Raw genomic sequence first — 23,269 nt, forward strand, 5'->3', positions numbered from 1 at the left:
TTAATTTGTTGGATTATCTGGGTTGTTTGATCTGTAGATTTTCCCTTGGTCTAGATTTCGCTGATTGTACACACAGTGCAGTTCAACATGCTCCTCTGTCACCTGCATTTCTGGCAAACGGGCAGCTGGACCCCGAGGACTGATCAGACTCAGGTTGGATCCTTTTGGCAACATTTCAGGTGGTGACGTGGTCTTCCCTTGGGAGGCACATGGTGTCTGGCTGTCTCTCTTTTTGTGATGTTAGCAGCCATTGATGTTCAATGTCTACACCAGTTAATTCACAGAGGGTAACAAAATGATGATGTCCTAATTCTATTATTTCATTTACTGGTTGCACTACTTTTATAAAGAGATGCTTCCCCTTATCTATTATTTGGTTACCCAGTGGCATAAGTCATATTGGGAAGGCAGGATAAATGCTTGATTCATTTCTTTTGTTTTTAAAATTAATTTATTAATTTATTTATTTTTGGCTGTATTGGGTCTTTGTTGCTGCATGCAAGCTTGTCTTTAGTTGTGGTGAGCGGGGGCTACTCTTTGTTGTGGTGCGTGGGCTTCTCATTGCGGTGGCTTCTCTTGTTGCGGAGCACGGGCTCTAGGCACATGGGCTTCAGTAGTTGTGGCATGCAGGCTCAGTAGTTATGGCTTGCGGGCTCTAGAGCGCAGGCTCAGTAGTTGTGGTGCACGGCCTTAGTTGCTCCGCGGCAGGCAGAATCTTCCCGGACCAGGGCTCGAACCCGTGTCCCCTGCATTGGCAGGCAGATTCTTAACCGCTGAGCCACCAGGGAAGTCCTGATTCATTTCTTTTCTTTTATTTACCTGTTTCCAAGATAATAAATTGCCTCCCTATCAAGATGACCAATTAATTTTTAATAGCATTATGAACCACAGGTTTAAACATATTTGATTGATTTGAATCCATTGCAATTCTTATCCTTATTAAAGCTCACATGGGCCAGTGGGAGCCTCTTCAAACTGGCTTCTGAGTCCTTTTGACATCCTATTAGCCTTCAAGAGTTTCCTGCTAGCTGCTAAATCAAGGTGGTCCAGCCTAATCTTGTATTTTGTACCTTCCCGCTCCAGACTTGAAAAAGGCATTTCTCTAAGAAGCCCTGTCTTCTTTTTTTATTTTGTAATTTCTTTTTTCTTTCCTTTTCTCTTTCTTTTTTCTCCTGACTTCTTTTCATAGGAAATGGTATTTCAAGACCACATTTTGGGCTCTAGTGATGCTCATTGCTGTTGGGTCGATCACTGTGTCCAGCTTTCTGGCGGACAGAACTAGGAAATGTATACAGTTCCTTGTGAGCTCCTCTGCTATGAGGCAGAAAAGGGGTGTTGGAGCTGAGAGGCAATATATTCATCACTGGCACGTCCACTTTTTTTCTGGCCCTTCTCTTTCTTTCATTTCTGTTGTCCCTATTCTGTAGCTCAATCTTATTCCACAAGCAGCAGTTTCTCTCCAGTGTGGGGTTCTGTCCTCACAGGGCAGGGAGCCTTGGGGCTGTTTCAGAAGTTTATAGCACCTCGACCGCTCAGCCCCTTCAAGCCCCTTGCTCTGAGCCACACTCTGGTGTCAGCTGTTCTTCTCAAACTGGCCACGGTGCTTTACCAGGAATATCTGTTGCTTATTTTGGGGTTCTCCTGTTTCCAGGTCACCAGATGCTGCACCATACCCCCTTGCTTCCTTCTGCTTCTTCCCCCACAGATGCAAGTCTTGTAGCTGTCCCTGCTTTGTCCTCACCCTTGTATTTTAAGCTTCATGGAGACAGCTTGTCACCCATTGCGTTGTGAACCTTGTTTGTGGTTTTTGGTCACAGCTAGGGTCACTCCCTCGGCTGGTGTCTGGGGCTAGGCTGGAAGGTCCAGCAGGCCTCACCTGGCATTTCCTCCACGTGGCCTTCCTTCCCCACGTGGAGGCTGGGCGTTCAGTCATGTAAGCTTCTTTAAAGCATGGTGGTGGCTTCCCAGGGAGAGAGTGCAGAAGCAGAAGCTGCTAGGTATCCGAGAAAGGTCACTCTCATTCCCTTCGGTTGATCAAAGCAAGTCACAAGACCCGCCCACATTCCAGGGGAGGAGACAGACCCCCACCCCCCATGGGAGGAGCAGCAGGTGCCGGCTGGTCTGAACCGGAGCCCAAGCTGATGCCCTTAAGGAGACTGGGACCAACGGAGGCCTGCACCAGCCACTAAGGGGTGGGGTGGGGAGGGAGGGATGGGTGGCCGCCAGTCCCAGAAGGAAATTCCAGTGTTCAACTTCACCCGGTATGGAGTTTCCACCTGGGGCTCTGGGGCACAGGGGGATGGGTGGGGCCCTCCTCCCGCGGGGCCAGCGCTGTGCAAAGGAAAGGAATTAGCTTTCAACTTTCCTCTCAACCCCTGTCACTTACAGGCCCTCGAGGGCTGGAAGGACATATGGCCCTGCCGGTGGTAAATCAAGCCGGGAGGCCGGCCAGGGAGAGCCAGATGGAGCAGGAGGCAGGCGCAGAACAACCCCGTGGCTAACGCTCCCGGGCGGCGTGGCAGCTCTGCGGTCCCCGTTCACCGGCCTTGGAGTATCCAGGCTGGGCTCCCTCCCTCGACCACGCCGCCTGGCAGACTAGCTCCTTGTGGTCTGCAGGGCCGGGGCTGCTGAAAGGGAAGGAAGATGATTTGACGACGTGTAAGGGCCACTCCAGCAGTCACGATTCTGTTCCTACCTCGCTGCTCCTCCGCGCGTGGGGCTGAGCCTACTGACTGAGTGTGGAGACAAGTCCGCCTGGAGCCCTGACATTGTGATGGACGAAAGGCAGGGCATTTTCCTCTCTGACACCTCAGCGTTTTTCTGCGGCTGTCTCGGAGCGCCGGCAAGGCTGAGGCCATATGGCAGTTCCACGTCCTCAGCAAGAGAAGTGGATTTTAGCAGATTGGAGAGCCGTTCCAGCTGTCTTTCTGTGCCTTCAAGGTGAAGATTTGACTTTCTGCCTCCGGGCAGATTCCACAGGCTATGCCTTTCGTCCTTAAGAAGCAGAAACAGGGAGTTCCTCCTGCCAGAACTCCCCAGATATCTTTGCCGGCAGGCTCTTGTTGTCAGGAGGACCAGAGGGGGCAAAGATGAGCGCGGATGAGCACCCTGAACTGTGGGAGCTCCGTGCTCCCTCCTCCCTTTGTGGGGCTTGTTCCCCCCAAACTCGGTGTCATTGAGTTGTTTTGAACTGGGAAACACCTTACAGCTCTGATTCTCGCTAGCCCAGGTGCCATCAAGGAATCACGTGGGGAGCTTCACAAAATGTCAGCTTCCAAATCAAAACCACCATGAGATACCACTTGACACCGGTTAGGATGGTTACTATTTAAAAAAACAACAGAAAACAGAGTGTGGGTGAGGGTGTGGAGAAATGGGAACCCTAGTGCACTATTGGTGGTGATGTAAAATGGGGCAGCCACTATGGAAAACAGTATGGAGGTTCCTCAAAAAAATTTTTTTTTAAAAATAAATTTTATTTATTTATTTTTGGCTGTGTTGGGTGTTCGTTCCTGCGCGTGGGCTTTCTCTAGTTGCGGCGAGCGGGAGTCTACTCTTCGTTGCAGTGCCAGGGCTTCTCATTGTGGTGGCTTCTCTCCTTGTGGAGCACCGGCTCTAGGTGTGCGGGCTTCAGTAGTTGCAGCACGCGGGCTCAATAGTTGTGGCACACTGCCTTAGTTGCTCTGCGGCATGTGGGATCTTCCTGGACCAGGGATCGAACACATGTCCCCTGCGTTGGCAGGCAGATTCTTAACCACTGCGCCACCAGGGAAGCCCCCTCAAAATATTAAAAATAGAATTACCCTATGATCCAGCAATCCCACTTCTGGGTATATACCGCAAAGAATTGAAAGCAGGGTCTCAAAGAGACGTTTGTACACCCATGTTCATTGCAGCTATTCACAATAGCCAAGAGGTGGAAGCAACCCGCATGTCCATCAGTGGATGAAAGGATAAAGAGAAAGTGGTATGTATGTATGTATGTGATGGGGTATCATGCAGCCTTAAAAAGGAAATTCTGTCACATGGTACAACATAGATGAACCTCAAGGACATTACGCTAAACAAAATAAACCAGTCACAAAAGGACAAATACTGTATGATTCCACTCATATGAAGTACCTGAAGTAGTCAAAATTATAGGAACAGAAAATAGAATGGTGGTTGCCAAGAGCTGGGGGAGAGGAGAAGGGGAATTAGCGTTTAATGGGTATAGAGTTTCAGTTTTGTTTTTTTTTTAAGAGTTTCAGTTTTGCAAGATGAAAAAGTTCTCGAGATCTATTGCACAACAATGTAAATATACTTAACACGACTGAACTGTACGCTAAAAACTAGTGAAGATGGTAAATTTAATGTGTGTGTGTGTGTTTACCACAACTTTTTTAAAAAAGGGAACTCATTTACATTTGGAAATGCAAACATTAAAAAAAAAAAAGGCAAATTCCTGGGCTTTGCCAGACCTCTAGAATCATAATACCTACAGAAGAGGTTCAGGAAGCTGCTTTTTAAACAAGTCCTCAAGTAATTCTTAAGCTCAGTAATATTTCTTGTCTTAGATGTCGTGCTTAAGAAAACAGGCCCTAGGGCTTCCCTCGTGGTGCAGTGCTTAAGAATCCGCTTGCTAATGCAGGGGACGCCGGTTCAAGCCCTGGTCCAGGAAGATCCCATACGCAGAGGAGCAACTAAGTGCGTGAGCCACAACTGCTGAGCCTGCGCTCTGGAGGCTGCGAGCCACAGCTACTGAGCCCACGCACCTAGAGCCCATGCTCTGCAACAGGGGAAGCCACCACAGTAATAAGCCAGCACACCGCAACAAAGAGTAGCCCCGGGGCTTCCCTGGTGGTGCAGTGGTTGAGAATCTGCCTGCCGGTGCAGTGGACACGGGTTCGAGCCTTGGTCTGGAAAGATCCCACATGCCGCGGAGCAACTAGGCCCGTGAGCCACAACTTCTGAGCCTGCGCATCTGGAGGTTGTGCTCTGCAACAAGAGAGGCCGCGACAGTGAGAGGCCCGTGCACCACGATGAAGACTGGCCCCCGCTTGCCGCAACTAGAGAAAGCCCACGCACAGAAACGAAGACCCAACACAGCCAAAAATAAATAAATAAATAAAATTAAAAAAAAAAAAAAAGAGTAGCCCCTGCTCGCCGCAACTAGAGAAAGCCTGCGCACAGCAACTAAGACCCAACGCAGCCAAAAATAATTAATTTTAAATAAAAAAGAAAAGAAAACAGACCCTGAAATCAAACTGCTGGGCAACCCAAACAACCCTAGAAAAACGACTTGTCCTCTCTGTGCCTTAGTTTTCTCATCTGCATAATGGGACTCACAGATAGGAGTGCTGTAAGGATTAAATTAGTTAATAATCACAAAGCATTTGATCCATGCATATATCATGACTATCAAAAATCGAGCGCCTCCTTTTGCCCGAAGGGAACTGAGGCCCAGAGTGGGGAGATGCCAGGTCTAAGCCCACCCCCCAATCCGGCACCAGAGCCAGGAGGAGGACACGGCTCCCAGGCCACAGTCACATGTGCCTCAGTCCCTGGGGTCCAGGCCCAGGGACCCGGAGTCCGCAGCTCCTTCCTTGACTCGATGCATTGCAGGTGGGGTGAAGGGGACAAAGTGGGGTGAGGGGAACTGATGAGGCTCAGTGCCTCTATGTCCTGCCCAGCCTCCCTCCCCTTAGGGCTACTGCAGATTCAGCTGTCTGGGACAGGAACCCAGAGGCAGAGACGAGTGAAAGAAGGGAGAGGGACTCTTTTCTGCAGCAAGTGTCACACTCTCCTTCCCAGTACAGATCCCAAGTTTCCAGGAGAAAGATCCTTCCCTTCAGGAGGTGGAGTGCCTACTCGAATAGCAGAGCAATTTTATGGAGCATCGACTCTGCCCTCACAGTATTGCTAGTCCTTCTGACAACACAGCAAAGTGAACTGAGCTGTTCACTCCATTTTTCAGATGGGAAAGTTGAGCCCTGGGGGATCAGCCTGGGCCCAGGCTCACTCTCACACTGCCAGCATGTGGCAGGGCCAGGGTGAGGGCTTAGGACCACCTGGGCCCAAGGCTGTGCAGGCTTCTCCTGGACAGGCCAGGGGGCCTCAAAGAGGTAAGAAAAGGGGCTTCATGATAAACAGATTCGGTGTAATCCCTGTTAAGAGCCCAATAGTGTTCTTTTACAGAAATAGAAAAGCTCATCATAAAATTCATATAGAATCTCAAGTGACTCCAGATAGACAAAACAACATTGAAAAAGGTCAGAGTTGGAGATCTCACACTTCCTGATTTCAAAACATACTATGGAGTAACAGTAATCAAGATGGTACGGTACTGGTATAAAGACAGACATAGAGACAAATGGAACAGAATAGAGAGCCCAGAAATAAACACTTGTGGATATGGCCAAATGATTTCCGACAAGGGTACCAAGACTATGCAATAGGGAAAGGACAGTTTCTTTAACAAATGGCATTGGGAAAACTGGATATCCACACACCAAAGAATGAAGTTGGACCCCTACCTAACACCATGTACAAAAATTAACTCAAAATGCATCAAAGACCTAAACATAAGAGCTAAAACTAGAAAATTCTTAGAAGAAAACGTAGGGGAAAATCTTTACGACATTGGATTTGGCAATAATTTCTTGGATATGACACCAAAAGCACAGGCAACAGAAGAAAAAATAGATAAATTGGACTTCATCAAAATTAAAAACTTTTGGGAATTCCCTGGTGGTCCAGTGGTTAAGACTTGGCACTTCCACTGCTTGGGGCCCGGGTTCAATCCCTGGTCAGGGAACTGAGATCCCACAAGCCACGCGGTACAGCCAAAAAAAAAAAAAATTAAAAACTTTTGTGCATCAAAGGACACTATCAAGAGAGTAGGGGAGGGAGGGGCAATATTCGGGGAGGGGATTAAGAGGTGCAAACTATTAGGTGTAAAATAAGCTACAAGGATATATCGTACAACATGGGGAATATAGCCAATATTTTATAATAACTATAAATGGAGTATAACCTTTAAAAATTGTGAATCATTATATTTTATACCTGTAACATGTAATATTACTGTACAAGAAATATACTTCAATAAAAATTTTTTAAACATTTTTAATTAAAAAAGAGTGGGGGAAAAATCTGGCTGGTTTTTGCCATTTTTTTTTTTTTTTTTGCCATTTTTAACTGATATAATTCACTCAACATAATAAATTATATGAGATAATTCACATAACATAAAATGCACCATTTTAAAGCATATAATTCAGTAGCATTTAGCATATTCAGAATGCTGTGCAACCATCACTACAGCCGAATTCCAGAACATTTCCATCACCCCCAAAAGAAATCCCATACCCTTTAGCAGTTATTCCCTCTTCACCCCTCTTCTCACCCCCTGGCAACCACTGATCTACTTTCTGTCTCTATGAATTTGTCAACTGACCTTATTTTTTTTAATATAAAATTTTAAACAGATTTATTTCCATTGTCAATTATCATTGAGAAAATATTTTCCAGAGTAAATGGTATTAACACAAGATCATTTTTCGAGCAATTTTCTATAGCATGCAGTAAAAAATTTTCCATTTTGATTTTTACCACGCTGAGATTATTGTCACTGGGATCCATTCTTTTTTAATCATTTAAAAAATTCCATATGATGTATTGCCTTTTTTTTTTTTTTCCTGGGGGAGAGTACATATTAAGTTCCACTGTTTAGAGGTCTTGCAATTGTGAGTTTTCTTTGTGGTTGTATTTCAACTAAGTGTAATTTCCCCGATCAAATTTTGCAGATGTGAGTTTTGTCAAGTTTTGATGTACTGATGATTTCTCAGAACATTCACTGACCTCCCTTACAAAGAATATGCCGTCTCGAACTCTTGAACCCCTGCTATTCTTCATAGCACTATCACCACCTGACATTATTTTATATTTATTTGTGTAGATGCTTATCATCTATCTTCCTACCAGACTGTGAGTTCCGTGAAGGTGAGAATTTTGACTGTCTTATTCATGACTGTGTTCCCAGCACCCAGAACAGTTCATGGGTCACAGTAGGCCCTCAATAGATGGAATCAAGGAAAAAATGAAGTATGGCTTGGATAGAATGCTACCAATCTGTATTTGTGTCTTAGTTAGTCTATGAGTAAAATCACAAGGAACTTTATTAGACAGAGAGAGAAATGATGCAGGATGGAGAAGGATCCAGGGCCCACATGATGGGGCCAAACCATCTCACTCCACCCTGAGGATAGGCCAAGTCCCAAGGAGCTTCCAGTATTCCCAGGGAGACAGATAACCAACAGAGCAGCCTCCGCTCCACTGGTTGACTTACTGATGCGATAAAGTGGTGATTTATGGCTTAGGGGCAGCAGGGCACATGGTCAGCAAGACCGGAGATGGTGTGATGGTGCCACCAGACTATGAGGGCAAAAGGAGAGACAAGGGGGTGGAGCTCGGACAACACTTGAGCTGCCATCTCAAGTAGTTACTGGGCACCCAGAATGAAGGCAGGTGGAGAAACAGACCCCACCACTTGGATGAGCACGCGGATGGGAGCTATTGTTGGGGACAGCTTGGGAAAATACACTCAGTCACAGCCAAGATAAATAAAGATTTCCCACTTTGCAGGCCACTCGACTCTTCAAAGGGCTTTCGTGCCCACTCTCATCACATACCCGTGAGGGGCGTGGACTGGCTGTGAATGTGAGACAGTACAGCAGTGTGAGGCCAGACCAAGCACCACTACTTCCTTCCTGCATGACCTGGGCAAGCTATTCCACCTCTCTGTGCCCCAGTTTCCTCATCTGTAAAATGGGAGGATAATAATAACGAGTTCCTCATAGCTTTGTTGTGAGAACTAAGTGAGATATTGGCTGTGGCGCACTTGGAATAGGATCGAGGATAGAGCAAGACCATGTGAACGGTGCTTACCATTACTCTCCCCTTGTATTCATTTTTATCTTTAAATGTACAATTGAATTTTTTTGAATAGGTGATACATTCAAACGGTTCAAACATCAAAAAGGAATACGAGGGTCCACAGAGCGGAGTCTCCCTGCCCTGCATCTAGTCACCCAATTCTCTTCTGGGGAGGTGTCCACTCTTTCCAGGTCCTTGTGTCTTGCCAGGAACACCCTCTGCATTTACAAGCAAATATGGATATATATTCTTCCACCATCACTTTGAACATATATATAGGCATGTAGTGACTATACTCACAGCTTTGCACCTTGCTTTTTCCTCTTGAAGCAGATATTTGGTGACTGTTTCATATCAGAATGTTAAGGACTGCCTCATTCTTTTTTTTTTTAATCACTATCTAACATGATATTTTCTAGCTATTTGTAGTTCTTTTTTGAATTTTATTTTATTTATTTTTTAATACAGCAGGTTCTTATTAGTTTTCCATTTTATACATATTAGTGTATGTATCTCAATCTCCCAAATTCATCACACCACCCCCCCACACCACCCCCTCTACTTTCCCCCCTTGGTGTCCATATGTTTGTTCTCTACATCTGTGTCTCTATTTCTGCCCTGCAAACCAGTTCATCTGTACTATTTTTCCAGGTTGCACATATATGTGTTAATATACGATATTTGTTTTTCTCTTTCTGACTTACTTCACTCTGTATGACAGTCTCCAGAAGCTTGCCTTCTTTGTCATAGATTAGTTGACCATAGATGTGTGGGTTTATTTCTGGGCTTTCTATCCGGTTCTGTTGATCTATATTTCTGTTTTTGTGTTGGTACTATATTGTCTCGATTACTGTAGCTTTGTAGTATAGTCTGAAGTCAGGGATTTTGATTTCTCCAGCTCCGTTTTTTTCCCTCAAGACTGCTTTGGCTATTTGGGGTCTTTTGTGTCTCCATACAAATTTTAAGATTTTTTGTTCTAGTTCTGTAAAAAGTTCCATTGGTAATTTGATAGGGATTGCAATGAATCTGTAGATTGCTTTGGGTAGTATAGTCATTTTCACAATGTTGATTCTTCCAATCCAAGAACATGGTATATCTCTCCATCTGTTTGTATCATCTTTAATTTCTTTCATCAGTGTCTTATAGTTTTCTGCATACAGGTCTTTTGTCTCCCTAGGTAGGTTTATTCCTAGGTATTTTATTCTTTTTGTTGCAATGGTAAATGGGAGTGTTTCCTTAATTTCTCTTTCAGATTTTTCATCATTAGTGTATAGGAATGCAAGAGATTTCTGTGCATTAATTTTGTATCCTGCTACTTTACCAAATTAATTAGCTCTAGTAGTGTTCTGGTAGCATCTTTAGGATTCTCTATGTATAACATCACGTCATCTGCAAACAGTGACAGTTTTACTTCTTCTTTTCCAATTTGTATTCCTTTTATTCCTTTTTTTCTATGATTGCCATGGCTAGGACTTCCAAAACTATGTTGAATAATAGTGGTGAGAGTGGACATCCTTGTCCACTGAAGAATGCTTTCAGTTTTTCACCATTGAGAATGATGTTTGCTGTGGGTTTGTCATATACGGCTTTTATTATTTTGAGGTAGGTTCCCTCAATGCCCACTTTCTGGAGAGTTTTTATCATAAATGGATGTTGAATTTTGTCAGAAGCCTTTTCTGCATCACTTTTTTGCCTCAGTCTTTTTTTTTTTTAACTAATTAATTAGTTTATTTATTTTTGGCTGCATTGTGTCCTCATTGCTGCTCGCGAGCTTTTCTCTAGCTGTGCCAAGTGGGGCCACTCCCCGCTGCAGTGCATGGGCCTCTCATTGCGGTGGCTTCTCTTGTTGCAGAGCACAGGCTCTAGGCACACGGGCTTCAGTAGTTGTGGCGTACGGGCTTAGTTGCTCCGTGGCATGTGGAATCCTCCCCCACCAGGGTTCGAACTTGTGTCCCCTGCATTGGCAGGCGGATTCTTAACCACTGTGCCACCAGGGAAGTCCTCATTCTTTTTATCAGCTGTATAATATTCCACTGCATGGCTGCACCATGATGTGTCTAAGAAACCAGCCATGGGGGGACTCAGGTGGTTTGCAGTCTTCATTCTAACACACTATGTTATGATGCATCCCCATTGTGTTGGTGAGGAAACTGAGATCTGAGAGGCAAAGTGTCCTACCCCAGGCCATGTGGTGAGTTTGTGGCAGAACCAGGATCAGATGGCAGTGCCCGGCCCTACACCCCATGATGTATTCCCATCTCATCTGGGTTTGGGCCTCCTGGTTCTGGGACATGGAGGAGCTGGCATGAAAAGGGATGGGGGCCAGAGGGTGAGGGTGTTGAGAAGGCAAATGTACCAGAACTGTTGTTTTCTTCTCCTTGGTCTAACACTTGGCTGCATGAGGAAGGAGAAATGGGAGGAAGGAAGACCCCAGGCTCAGACTGAAAAGAAGCAAAGCAGAGACCATGGGCTGGAGTAGTGCTTTGCAGAAGTGAGCCTCGTGGCAGTGCTTTTGACTGACCTCATTTTCTCCTTCAGGTGAGGTTTGCTTTGGAGGAAGTAGAAGCTGAAACACTGCCCAGGATTGGAGAGGAACTCAGCCCTACAATTGAGGAGGCCCAGGGTCGAGACCCAGGACAGCCACTGACTCACGAGATCTAGTCACCCAGACTCTCTGGGCCTGGAAGTGGGGGCTTTGACCCAATGGGCCTTTCCTGTCACAAGATCCAGGTTCTGGAGCCACCAGGGGTAGGTTCCAATGCCAACGCAATTGAGCTTCCTTGACAAGTCTCATTTCCTCATCAAAAAAAGTAGGAGTCAAAGTAATGCTGGGTGCAGTAAGAGTCCAATGGGACAATGTATATGGAAGCCCTTGGAAAAACTAAAAATCAACACATCATACAGATTCCCTTTCCCCCAGGTATTAATTCTGAAGCTGATATTACAAATGTTGAACTCTGCTCACAACCACGTCTTCATTATAAAAGATTATTATGAGCAAACCACACCTCTTTGTTGTTCAGGACACAGAAACTAAAAACCAAAGCAAACACAAATACAAAATCTATGTTGAACTCGGCACCCAGCATCTGCTTAGGTATTCTGCCTGCATTTAAGATATAATGCCACTAGGTGGCGATAGTGTGCAGGCCCTGAAGTCTATTCCAGAGCAGATTCCCTAAGGATCATCTGAAATGTCCTTCCTTTTTATACTTTGAGCAGCTTCACCAAAGGACGCGCTGAGCCTCAGTTTCCTCATCTGTAAAATGGGGATAACAGTACTAAGATCATGTATAATCCTCCTGTGCATAGCAAGACACTCAGTAAATGTCTGCTTCTTTCCTAGCTGAGTGATTATGACCCTGGCTTTTGGAACCAGAATGCCTGGGTTTGAATCCCAGCTCCACTACTTACCGGCTGTGTGACCTTGGGCAAATTACCTAGCCTCTCTGGGCCTTAGTTTCCTTGTTGGTAAATGGATCTAGTAATTGTAGTTTATATGTGTAAGGTGCTTACAAGTGCCTGGTCCAAGAAAAGTGCTTTGAGTTTGCCATTGTCTATGTATGTGCTGGGGTGAACCCTCTCTCAAGCATAGTCTGGGTCCTAATCCTGGGCACCTCCTAAGATTCAGTGCCTTGTCAAGATCATATGTCTTCAGGGCTTTTTTAACACCCCTGGCATCAGTCATGGACAGAGAAAGCTACAATTCCAGGAGTCCTAACACCCTGGTCTCCGGATTCAAGGTATAGCTGGCAACAGCCTCTGTCCACCAGGCAGGTGATAGAAACCAATTTGCAAGTGTGAAGCCAGCTGGTGGGAAGACAAGGAGGGGGCCGAAGGGGCTGTGAGGCTCTTTTTTAAATTAATTAATTTCTTGGCTGCGTTGGGTCTCCGTCGCTGCTCGCAGGCCCCCCCAAGCTGCGAGGAGTGGGGGCCACTCCTCGCGGTGCGTGAGCTTCTCATTGCGGTGGCCTCCCCTCGTTGCGGAGCACAGGCTCCAGGCACACGGTCCTCATCAGTTGTGGCTCGCGGGCTCCAAAGCGCAGGCTCAGCAGTTGTGGCGCACGGGCCCAGTTGCTCCGCGGCACATGGGATCCTCCCAGACCAGGGCTCGATGCCATGTCCCCTGCATTGGCAGGCGGATTCTCAACCACTGTGCCACCAGGGAAGCCCTGTGAGGCTCTTTTTAAAGTACTTTTGTTCCTTGGGGGTGTGCTGCTCACTTCTGTGCCTACTGCTGGGAGGCAGCTCAGAAAATGAAACACCCTGGGGCTACAGGGCCAATCACTTTCCCGCTGGGTCGGGCCCCACCTCCATGCAGATTTGCGGGGGAGGTAGAGGAATCTGGTGACGACAGCACCTGACCGGAAGTCAGATCTGTTTTTAGCCCAGCTCTGTTAAGGATGTGCTGTGTGACCTTGAAAGAGTCACTTTTCCTCTCTGGGCTTCAGTCCTGCTCTGCCAAAATTGGGACACACTCCCTGTCCTTCCTTTCCAACCAGAGATATGGTGAGAATAGAGGAACTCCTCAAAATGTCACCTCCTCCTTGAAGCCTTCCATATCAGACAGAATTAAAGGGAATTGAAATCCTCCCCACCTCCTTCCATCTCTCCCAGGCTAAACATGCAATATTAACCACCAATTCGCTCGTTGATTAATTGAATCCACATGCATGTTCAGTGCTGGTCTGCCCTCCTGTCTACACGTCCTTTCTGTCTTGTTTGCAAAACTCCTCTGAAGTGGGCTGTGCCTGCCTCCTTGCTCTGAATGGCATGGAGAGTCTAGCAGAGGAGGCCTCTGACTGAGGGATGGCTCGGGGCTCCAGGTGAGAAACGAAGGTCCCATGGAATCCCAGATGGATCAGAACTTAATGAGGGCTTCCCTGGTGGTGCAGTGGTTAAGAATCCACCTGCCAATGCAAGGGACACAGGTTTGAGCCCTGGTGCAGGAAGATCCCACGTGCCACCGAGCAACTAAGCCTGTGCGCCACAACTACCGAGCCTGAGCTCTAGAGCCTGCAAGCCACAACTACTGAGCCCACATGCCACAACTACTGAAGCCTGCATGCCTAGAGCCCGTGCTCCGCAACAAGAGAAGCCACGACAATGAGAAGTCGGCGCACCGCAACAAAGAGTAGTCCCCGCTCGCCGCAACTAGAGAAAGCCCACGCGTGCAGGAACAAAGACCCAACACAGCCAAAAATAAATAAATAAACAAGTAAATTTATTTTTTTAAAAAAAAGAACTTAATAAGACTGAGAAAAGTAAGTTTTGGGGGAGCTCAGAGATGGGAAAAGCACTTTGAAAAGTGAAAAAAGGAGATTCCCTGGTGGTCCAGTGGTTAGGATTCCGGGTTCTCACTGCCGAGGGCTGGGGTTCAATCCCTGGTCAGGGAACTAAGATCCTGCAAGCTGTGCAGTGCAGCCAAAAAAAAAAAAAAAAAGAAAGAAAGAAAAAGTAAAAGAAAAAAGTGAAAGTGAAAAGAACTATGAAAATGGGAGAAAGTCTTAGTCTCTGGACAAGGGCACAAAACAATAAGAGAGGGAGATGGGGAGGGGGGTTAGTTTAGCTTTGATGAATGCTAAGTTTTGCAGTCAGAAAATCTAGAAGGAAGCTAGTTTAATTTTAGGAAGCATGGAAGTTCTGTGTCAGTTTCCAAAATAACATTTTATTTTGGATTACACATGGGCAAGGGATGTGTGTGTGTGTGTGTGTGTGTGTGTGTGTGTGTGTGTGTGCTTTCCACTCATTTTTTTCAGGGCTTGGGGCTGCTAAGGTCTTAATTCAATGCTAGGCATACCTCAACTTCAAATGGAATAAGCCCAGCTCTTCTGCTCCATCACCCCCTCTCCCCACCACCTACCCCCCTCTCTATCATCTGCCTAATCAGGTCTCCCCCTCCAAGACCCACCCCACGATGGCCCCAAACCGGTCCAGCTTCTGTGAACCTCCAGTCTCCAGCCTCTCTGAGTGCTTTGAATTATGACCCCATCACCTGTGAATACCTGCGCCCTTCCTGCTCTTGCCATCCTCCACCAAACGCCCGGCTGCCAAGGGACATTGAGTGTCCCGTGTTTTGGACTTCACTGCCTTTTCAAAACTTACCCCTCCTGGGCTCCATTCCATCTACACCAAAGCCCCGGATGACACACGTATAGTAGGGGAGGGGCAGATATTCTAGTCTTTCCATCCTAGATTGCACTTTAAGACTCTCTTGGGGAATTAGCCTCTCACAGAAAGAATGTTCTGTCTGGGACTTCCCTGGTGGTCCAGTGGTTAAGACTCCACGCTCCCAATGCAAGGGGCACAGGTTCAGGGAACTAAGATCCCGCATGCTACACTGTACAGCCAAAAAAAAAAAAAAGTTCTGTCTAACAGGGGAATTTCGTAGCACTGAAGGAGACCAAAAGGGAGAGATTTATTATCACTAACCTGTAGTTAGTGATAATATAATCGACACCAATAACTGCACAACTGTGAGGGTACAGGCACTATGCCAGGTGCATTACATTCTTGATCTAATTCCGACAACCCTATGAGGCAAGTCTAATTATCATCATAATAGAGACAACAAAATTAACCGAGTACTTACATGCTAAGCGGTTCACCTGGATTGTCCTGTTAACACACAACCTGGGAGGTAGGTGCTATTGCTGTTCCATTTTCCAAACAAGGGAACCAAGGCATAGATCAGTTAAGTAAGTTGTCACACAGCTATTCAAATAAGAGGTCTGAAAAAATAAAATAAAATAAAATAAGGGGTCTGAACCTCAGAGAGTTTAAGTAACATGTCCATCTTTACCCAGCAAACAAGCAACGGAGAAAAGTCTATGTTTTCCCCACTACATGCTCACCATGCCTCCACCTGGGGCAATGGAAAATGCCAGGTTGAGGTGAGGGCAGCTGGGACCAAGAACTGCTGGGGTGGAGATAGGGGTGGGACTTCGTCAGCTCCAGACATCAGCATACCCCTGACACAGAGGGTGTCCAGAAATGCTCCAGGACCCCAACTCCAGCCACCTGCCAAAAGTCCCTGGCTTTGCTGGCCTCTCCCAGTAATCCTTCCCTGCCTCCTGCCCATCTGGCTCATTAGAATCACAGCTATTTTTCAGCACCCCACTGGAATGCTGCCTCCTCCAGGAAGCCTCCTGGATGGCTTTAACCCAGAGCCATCTGACCTTCTCCGGAACATTGTCCACTCACTTGGCTGTCCTGTTCGTCCTTGGGGTAGGTACTGCCATCTGGCCTCCCCCACCAGGTACTGAGTTCCTTTAGACTCTAACGCCTAACACATGATCAGTGTTCAGAGAATTCTTTTTGAAGGAATACATGCTGCACTGGGGACTCCCCTGGGTCACTGGGGTCATGAATTTCAGTGCCTCTGGTGAGGGGTGATGGAGAGGGAGGGTAGGAAATACAAATGCGTGACAAACCCAGGTGCAGAGATGAGGGAGTGGTGAGCTCTGTGGCAAACTAGAGTCTGTGTGCTCCCCTGAGGGGCTTACCATCACATTCAGTTGCACCTACTCCCCGCAGATGGCTGGGACCTATTCTCGCCCTGACCACCCTCACTTTCTTTCCCTTTCTCTAGCTTTATTTTCCTACTCTGTGCATATCACTTTAAAGCATACACTACATACTATTTAACATGTCTCCCCTCACAATGTGAAGTACCTAAGGGCAGAGATTTTGCTTTTTTTCCCCCCGATGGTTAGCATTTTTTAGCAATAAAGTATTTTCGAGTAATTTTTATTGGAGTATAGTTGATCTACAATGTTGTGTTAGTTTCTGCTGTACAACAAAGTGAATCAGTTATACACATACATATATCCACTTTTTTTAAAGATTCTTTTCCCATATGGGTCATTATGGAGTATTGAGTAGAGTTCCCTGTGCTCTATGGTAGGTTCTTATTAGTTACCTATTTTAGATAGTAATGTGTACATGTCAATCCCAATCTCCCAATTTATCCGCCCCCCCGCCCCCATTTTGTCTGCTTTGTACTCTGGTGCAGTCCAACCTCTCATCAGTGCCCTGCACAATAGATAGGTGTTGAATAAATCCTATTTATAAATCCAAGACAGTTCTTTGCAAGTCTGCAGTGAACAGAGCTGCCCCAGGGCCCGCTGCAGTGTCCAGGCTTCCGGAAGCATTCAGGGTTCAAGACAGGAAGGGTGAAGGCTTTGGGGGTCACAACGAACGAGCCCCGCAAAGAGCCCTCAGGAGGTGGCCTGGTCTGTCTTGGTGACAGCAGGGCCAGCTAGAAGCAGGGCAGGAGGGTTAGTGACTACCCTGGGGTCAATGGGGCATTTCTGGGCGAAGCTGATGTGGGGTGGGGGTGGGGGTTATGGGTGGGATGGTGGTGGAGGAGGGGCACTCACTCCAGAGCACCGCCCCCCCCTCCCCGCCAAACACACACACTAGCGCCAGACGTACCCATCATACACGCCCCCGCATGTACCAGAAGACGCAGGATTAAGAGAGGGCAGAAGCAGATGGGGCCGGAAGAATGTCCTAAAAAGTAGGGAAAGGGCAAAGAGGGGGAGGGGAGAGACACCCCGGAGTCTACAGTGCTCCCGCTGGAGGGCTGGGAAGGAGGGTGCAAGGGAGGTGCTCTCTGCACCCGCCCGCCGCAAAGCTCTTCTGCCCGCGCACCACCGAGCACCCCCTCGGAGGAGGGCGCCGGCCTGCGAGCTGGGGGGGCTGCGTGTCTCCCCCGACCCGCCCCCGCACCTCCTAAGCAGGTTGCAGCCGCCTCAGCAGCCGCAGCGCTTTCACCTGCGCAGCCCTGCGCCGCGCCGCCATTGGCTCGCTAAAAATGCCTCGCTAATCTGCGCCCATCTGTGCGCGCCTCCTCCCTCCGCCTCCTCCTCCTCCTCGGCTCTGACCTTCCTCCTTAGCGCAGCCCCTGCGAGATCTGGAGGGACGCGGTGGCGGCGACGGCGGCGCAGCCTCTCTTCCCCCGGGAAGTCGTCCGGGCTTGAGGCCGGGTCCCCGACGCGCCGTTTGGCCCCGCGGCGCCGCGGATGGTGCCGGGCGCGCCTGCCCCCAGGTAGGAGGTCTGGCCCTTGGCTACAGGGTGGGGAGAGAGGGTTCCAGTCAGGGGGTGCGTGTGTGCGGTGGGCGCAGAGACTGACAGGGGAGAATTGGACAGTTACCTGCAGAGAGGTGAGCGCGCGGCCGGGGGTGCTTTGCAAACGCCGGGGTTCGCGGGCATCACCCGGGTAGTATCAGGGTATCCCTAAGCTGGGCCCCCTGGGAGAGGGACCTGGCGGAGACCTTTACCTGGGGGAAAACGCAGAAAATAGATTCCTTGGGAAGGTGGGACGCACACCCCGGGTCCTGTCCGAGTCTCTGGCCTGGCTTGTTCCGGTACCAGCAGGGTGGGTCGGCTGATGCCAGCTTGGTGCGTAGGCTATTCGTGGACCAGAGTGGGCTGGGGAGAAACACAGCAGCTGATGCGTGCCCTATGTCCTGTCCGGTTTACAATTAAAGGTATTTTCTTCTGTCCGTCTACCCCTTCCCCCACAGTTGGATGGGAGGGGGGAAGAGGAACAGGAGGTGACGATGAATGGCCCGCAGATGCAGCAGAAGCCAGGGTCTGTCTGGCACTGCCCTCCTCCCCACCCCCGGGCCACTTGCTGCCGGTTAGAACTCTCTCTCCTCCTTATTTTTGCCTTAGGGGAGGCCATGAAGAGATTAAAAGGTCATCAGGGTGTGAGAGACACAGAGACAAACCACAGAGCTTGGCCAGTCCAAATTTCAAGCACCAGCTGCCCCCCACACTCCACTGCCCAGCTCTGCACCCCACGTGCAGTGACACACATGGATGCTTTTCTCTGGGCACAACCATAAATAACTCACGTTGTACCCGCTCTGGCATGGCGGGTGTGCAAACAGAACTGTCAATGATTTTGGAGGTTCTATCCCTCACCCACCTGGCCTTCCCATAACAGGTCCGTAAGCCACTCACAAGCCCCCCCTCCAGGCAGCTTCCTGATACCCCAGGTGAGATCCTTGCCTCCTGCCCTGCATTCTCCAGCCTAGCCTGCCTGTGGCTTGGTTATTTATGCCTTGTCTGTCGCCCACTGCACTGGAAGTGCTTTAGGATAGGAATGTGTCTCATTTATCTGTCATCACCCCTGTACCTGACCAGGGTCTGGCACCACGTAAATGTGGGATGAGTGAATGAATCAACCTGAACTCTGAGAAATAGCTGGCAACCTGAAGGAGGAGGGTGAGGCTATCGTGAGCTTTCCTCCCATCCCCCAGGACCGAAGAGCTACCAAAAACAGACACTCCCATTCAGGCCCTTCCTGGGCCTAAAAGTGGTACGCATCTACGGCATTCAGAGATCAACATTGCAGTCCTGAGGGCTCCAAAGGGTTTTTTGGGCCCCTGGTATGAGTCCCTGGCTGGTCCAGGCTTGGTGGAAGGCCCTGGTGAAGGTCTGGCTTTCCTCAGGCCCCTGGGTTGGCACTTTTCTCCTGGGGTGCTAAGCTCACTCCAGGGTCTCTGTCTCTGTCCCAGCCCTTGGGAGGGTCCCGGTCAGCATCGGGGCCGTCTGTGAGGCCCAAGCCCGATCATCTTCAGCCTCTGAGGTCCTCATGGTGAGTTCTGAATAGATCTTAAGATTGTGTGGAGGAGCCGACCCAGGCCAGAAGAGGAGGCTGCCAGCAAGCGTTCTGGCCCAGCCACAAGGCTCTGTCTGTGACAGGGACATCCTCAGAGCTTCCCCAGCCCTTGTTGCTCCTTTGACAGCCATGCTGCTAAAATACCTGCAAGATGTTCTTATTCTTATCTCACAGAGGGGCAGACTGAGGCCCACAGAGGGTCAGCAGCAGAGCCAGGGCCAGCACTCAGCTCCTGGCCCCAAGTCCAGTGTTCTCTCCACTGGGCTCGAGGGAGCTGGGGTGAGGCCCCAGACCCAGGTCAGAGTGTCTAGTTGTCCTCAGTCCCGTCTGGCTCTGTCCTGGCCCCTAGTAATGGAGAGTAAGGGCGTGTTGCTTCAGGGCTAGTGGGGGGAGGTGGAGGATGGTTAGGTTAGTGCCTGCAAGTGGTTGGCCCTGGGGGCCTTTCGGGGAGGGATAGAGTAAAAACAGTAGAAACTAACAGTGCACAGCGTCTGCCGCGCGTCAGAAGGCAACTGTTTTTCGTGAATGGAGTCATTCAGTCTTCACATTAGCCCAATGAGGTAGGTACTGCTATTACCCCCATTTTACAAATGAGGAGACTGAGGCACAGAGAGGTCATCTATCCAAGGTCACACGGTTTGAAATTGGAGGAGCTAGGATTTGAGCCTAGGCTCCAGAGTCCTTTCTTCCCTAATACATTCCCTAATGCAAGAGCAAGAGGGCTGTGGACCTTACTGCTGAAGGGCTCGTCTCTGTGGAGACACAGGTTTCAGGTACTCTGTGGCTAAAGTCCCCACATGTTAGGTAGTGTGTGCATGATTAAGCGTGACTGTGATGGTTTCGGATGCCCAGAATAATAACACCCATAGTAGTGGGGCTCTTTGGGCACCTACTGTGTGGCAGGCAGAAATCTTTATAAGATGCACATCTGAGTCTGTCACTCCCCTGCCCTGCATCCTTCATTGGCTCCCCATTGCCCTGAGCACAAAGTGCAGTCTCCCTCCTGTGGCCCCGCTGCCCTCTGCAAGCCTGGGTTTCCTCTCCCTTCTCACCCCACCTCTGCCCTCAGCTGCTCTGAACTGCTTTCAGTTCCTCAAATAAATCACACTTCTCTTACCTGCAGGCCTTTGCACAGGCTGATCCCCTGCCTAAAACACGCTCCCTCCCCCCTCCTCCCTACCCATTCCTCCTCACCCTCAGGAGTCTGCTGAAACTTTTCTTCCTTCCAGAAGCTTCCATGAATTCCTCCTCCCCACACTTAGCTCACCTCACCTCACACAATATCCTCTCTGGCTTTTCATTCCTCGCACCCACCCCCAGCTGTGGAGTCCTTGGGGGCAGGGTCTGTGTCCTGTTCCCAAAGTCCCCAGTGCCTAGCACACAGTAGCCCAGCTCCTACTTGTGGGATGAGTTAGCAAATATTGGTCCCCCTCATACACTTTCTCTCCTCATCAATTTCAGGACTTTTTAGCATTCTCCTCCCAAGAGGAGCTAAGGACCCCTTCAGAATTTGCCTATAACACCCCCAGCAAGGATGGGCTGGTGGTGGAAAGCCTTCAGTGGAGAAGTGAAACTGCTTGTGGGCCTGGCAGGACAGGGGAGGCATTGGGGTGGGAGTTGGCTGATCTGGGGGAAGTCCTCCCTGGGGAAGCAGGTAGGAGGGAGGGGGGAGGAGTGGGCGAGTCAGATAGGAGGAAGGCTGCTTGGTTTAGTTTTACATTTTTCTTAAAGAAAAAAAGGCTTTTATTATTGGTTTTTTTTTTTTTTACATCTTTATTAGAGTATAATTGCTTTATTGGGTTTTTTTTTATTACCAAAGTAATATGTGCCTGTGTGGAAAATCTAGAATGTACTGGAAAGCCAGATTAGAAAAAACTATTAGCTAGCACCAGACCTACCCACTTGTGGGCACTTTGTGGCTGGTTTCTAGCCAGGGACCCGTGGACCGGAAGGGGGAAGTGGGGACTGGGGTCTGGTGGGGCAGGTGAGGGTCCCAGGACTGGGACTTATGCGGGCAGGGGAGTGGTCCCCGGACCTGTGCATAGCAGAGGAAGGAAGCAGGACGGGTGGAAAGAGAAGTGGAGTTCTGGGAATTCCCTGGTGGCCCAGTGGTTAGGACTCCACGCTTCCACTGCAGAGGGCACGGGTTCAGTCCCTGGTTGGGGAACTAAGATCCTGCATGCCATGCAGCGTGGCCAAACTAACTAAATAGATAGATAGATAGATAGATAGATAGATAGATAGATTTTTAAAAAGTGGAGCTCTGATGCAGGCCCAAAAGGGAACCCCAGGGCGCTCTGGAGCTGGAGGGGCCCTTCCCAGTCGCTTTGGAATGGTTGGGCCCTAGGACCTCAGCATCCTTTCAGCACTGGGTGTGGCCCACGGTGTGCCCTTAGGCAGGTGGCTCTGCAGCAGCTGCCATCCCTGAGGGTCATGTGCTGTCTGCACCCCCAACAGAAAGGATGGGTGGGAAGGCGGGAGATGGGCCGAATGGAGAAGACCAGCAGGAAGCTGGCCCCAGGTGGCTCTGGGGAGACAGGAACTCTAATGCCAAGGAAGTTGGTGGGGCATCTCTGGGTGGGGAGCCTGTCAGTGGGGGTTGGGGGATGCCTGTGGAGACCTCGAGCTTGGGTGTGGGGGTAGCAGGATGCCTAAAGACTGGGAGGGCAGAGGGGGCCTCAGCTCCTATTTATTTATTTAAAATTGAGAATTATGTGGGGTTTTTTTTTTTTGCATTTAATATTCGTTTGTTTGTTTGCCCCCAGTCCTAGTTGTAGCACATGTGCTGCTTAGTTGCGGCTCGCCGGCTCCTTAGTTGCGGCATGCTGGCTCCTTACTTGTGGCATGCAAACTCTTAGTTGCAGCATGCATGTGGGATCTAGTTCCCTGACCAGGGATGGAACCCGGGCCCCCTGCATTGGGAGCACGGAGTCTTAACCACTGCACCACAAGGGAAGTCCCTCAGCTCCTATTCTAAAATTACTTGAGACTTCTCTGGCCGTCTGGTGGTTAAGATTCCGTGCTCCCAATGCAGGGGGCTCAGGTTCGACCCCTGGTCGGGGAACTAAGATCCCACATGGCATGTGGCGTGGCCAAAAAAATAAAAATTACTTGATCTTGGGACACTCCTGGTGGCACAGTGATTAAGAATCAGCCTTCCAATGCAGGGGACACAGGTTCGATCCCTGGTCTGGGAAGATCCCACATGCTGCGGAGCAACTAAGCCTGTGTGCCATATCTACTGAGCCTGCACTCTAGAGCCCGTGAGCCACAACTACTGAGCCCGTGTGCCACAGCTACTGAAGCCCGCTCGCCTAGAGCCTGTGCTCTGCAACAAGAGAAGCCACCGCAATGAGAAGCCCACGTACCGCAATGAAGAGTAGCCCCTGCTTGCTGCAACTAGAGAAGGCCCATGCGCAGCAACAAAGACCCAACGCAGCCAAAAATAAATAAATAAAATATAAATAAATTTATGAAAAAAATTAAAAATTACTTGATATTTAAATACTGGGTGGGAGCTGTGGTCGGCTTGCCAGATAAACTCAGTTAAATTTGACTTTCAGATAACCAACAAATTTGGTGGTTATCTGAAATTTTTTTTTTAAGTATAAGTATGTCCCAAATAGTGCATGGGACATAGTTGTACTAAAATTTTTTTTTTTTAATATTTATTTATTGGGAGAGCAGAGTCCCAACCATGATATTTATCTGAAAGTCAG

General features: G+C 48.7%; 1 protein-coding gene across 1 annotated transcript in view; it reads left to right on the forward strand.

Moving 5' to 3' along the window:
- The first annotated feature begins 17,824 nt into the window (after positions 1-17,824).
- Positions 17,825-23,269, forward strand: part of PACSIN1 (protein kinase C and casein kinase substrate in neurons 1) — a 61,067-nt gene continuing 55,622 nt past the window's right edge. Inside the window, exon 1 of the mRNA XM_024766387.1 lies at positions 17,825-17,968. The gene's annotated coding sequence lies outside the window, so the exon portion shown is untranslated. The remainder of the gene's footprint in view (positions 17,969-23,269) is intronic.

Source organism: Neophocaena asiaeorientalis, unplaced genomic scaffold (genome assembly GCF_003031525.2).
Source record: "Neophocaena asiaeorientalis asiaeorientalis breed wild unplaced genomic scaffold, Neophocaena_asiaeorientalis_V1.1 scaffold46, whole genome shotgun sequence".
In the NCBI taxonomy this organism is placed as follows: Eukaryota; Metazoa; Chordata; class Mammalia; order Artiodactyla; family Phocoenidae; genus Neophocaena; species Neophocaena asiaeorientalis.